Source organism: Leptonychotes weddellii, chromosome 3, assembly GCF_054177405.1.
Source record: "Leptonychotes weddellii isolate Sample4059 chromosome 3, ASM5417740v2, whole genome shotgun sequence".
NCBI lineage: Eukaryota > Metazoa > Chordata > Mammalia > Carnivora > Phocidae > Leptonychotes > Leptonychotes weddellii.
In genome coordinates this window covers 146,130,365-146,132,649 of record NC_138371.1, presented here as the reverse complement: position 1 = coordinate 146,132,649, position 2,285 = coordinate 146,130,365, and the positions used below count along the sequence as shown (strand labels likewise).

The 2,285-nt window shown below is 38.8% G+C and overlaps 1 pseudogene; it reads right to left on the bottom strand.

The window, feature by feature from the left end:
- Positions 1 to 406: 406 nt before the first annotated feature.
- Positions 407 to 1,191, bottom strand: LOC102725808 (cilia- and flagella-associated protein 276 pseudogene; annotated as a pseudogene).
- Positions 1,192 to 2,285: the final 1,094 nt, after the last annotated feature.

The window sequence follows — 2,285 nt, the reverse complement described above, 5'->3', positions numbered from 1 at the left end:
CAAAAACTCAATGGTCTCATGGGAAAGATACACACATATAAATAATGACAACCCAACATGACAGATGTTATGATGGATGTGGATACAAAATGCTATGTACAGGCAGTTCTTGCTTTGCACAGTCATATGGAACCTTAAAAATGTATAAGCTGAAATTGTGCAAAGTGATATTAATAACCAATAAGAAAAATTGTGACTGTTCTGTGACCTTTATTTTTTTTTCAAACATTAAAGCTATCTTAGTATTGGTATTAAACATATAGATAAATGAAGATTAGTGAAATCAATATTTAGTACACTGTAATTTTAAATATTAGAAACTTTGAAAATTAAAGTGTTTCATCTCATTGTAAAAAACAAAAATTGTCAAAGTCTTTTTTTTGTTTTTTTTTTTTCCCAGCACAATTCTATTTAATGGAGGTGGGCAGCAGAATGTTCCACTATGATTAATTTAGTCCAGGGACCTGTCAACATTAGGTAGAGAAGAAGCCACCATCATTCTTTCAGGAGTAGCCTCCATTGGTGGCTGCAGTGTGAGGGGACACTATGGATCCCTGGATGCTGTGGATAGACTCCTTCTTAGGGTTGATCCAGTGTCTGATGTTAGCTTGGGAAGTGATGGAAGGTGGCGGAGGAGGGGGTAAAAGTTCTCCAGGGAATTGGGTCTTGATGATTCCATGGGTATCCTGGGTGGTCTCCTGGTGTAAGAGTATCTCACTTTTGTTCTTGAATGTCCCTGTGTGGTGGTTGTACAAGGCTGCTAAGCGGAAATCCAGGTCATCCTTTGGTATCTCAGGATCAAAAAAATAAACATCCCGCCTCATGGAGGTGATTATGGGAGTTGAGCTGAGCCGACTCCAGGGTTCCTGTTGCTGAGCAAGGTGAGCTGGGTTCTTATATGACAGTTTCTTGGAAGCCCGGAGTTTTCCCAGGAAGGTATCATCGTTATCCAACATAGGGTGCTGGAAGGGGTCTCGGGTGAAAGGCATGGTAAAATGCAGCGTGAGCCGCTGGTGTTGTCAAAGTCCTTTTATTAGTGCTTTTCTTCTTCTCATCAATATGGAGCAAGCATCTTTTTTTATGCCTTGGTCAGCTGCCATATTCCCTTCTAAGTGTGGTATCAGCTTCTAACACTTCATCCCTTGTACTTTCAATGTCATGAAATTTCTTCAAGAATTCCTTTCATGTGAAGATTTGTTGGTTTTTGGTTTTGTGTTTGTGTTTTCACTTCTTCTGGGACATCTTCATTCTTTCATCACAACCGCTTTCCTCATTCATGTCCATAAGCTCACCGCCAGTCAGTTCCTCTGGCAGCACATCGAGGGTGTCTCAGCCAGTGGCAGGAGTCAACGCTCCCTTAGTCGGCTCTTTCTCCTATAATTCTATTTATGTCCAATTCCAATTTCTCTTTCATCATTGTCACCTTTCATTTCTTTGCTACACTTTTGCCACTGATAGCCAATTCCCTCTGTCAATAATCCATTTTGTAAAATATCATGTGGGTTTATCCCTGGGAGACAAGGAGGCAATGCAACTATATGCTTTGCAGTCTCTGCATAAACTGAATAACTGATGTGCAATGACCAATCGCCAACAAATTTTATTTATTTTTTTTATTTTACATATATGAAACTTCTTATTTATTTATGTACCTTTAATTTAAATTTTAGGTACTTAACATACAATACAATATTGGTTTCTGGAGTAGAATTCAATGATTCATACCAATAAATTTTAAAAGAAGAAACATGATTGGTCATGGATCATGATGCACTGAAGAGCTAGCAGCAAAGTTTTTACTTTATACAATTACTCATAGTTTATGTAACCTGGTAAGTGAAAGTTGAATTGTGTTGTTGAGGAACTGGTATTATTTAATTGAACCATGGTAACTGAACTCATGTGTAGTGGAATGATGAAAATCAAGGGCTGCCTATGTAGAATGACATGGAGACCTTAAAATACAAATCAATAAAAGCATAGTGCATCCAGGGATGGCCAGTCAGTCTACCTGGAACTAAGGTTGTACGAGGAAGATGGAGGTCACACAGAATCGGTAGAGTTGAGGCTTGAGACAAAACTGTGGTTAAATTTGGCATAAAATTCCCATGTAACTGTCGCCATCCTGCCTGTTAAGAAACTGCTCTTAATTTCATTCCTACCTTACCTAGTTCTTTCCCCATTCTCACCAAAGGTTACCCAAGACATCAAAACTGCAGTCCTTAAGTCACCCTTTCTAATCCATCATTTGAACCTGGTCTTTGTGCAGGCTCTGAGAATTGTTA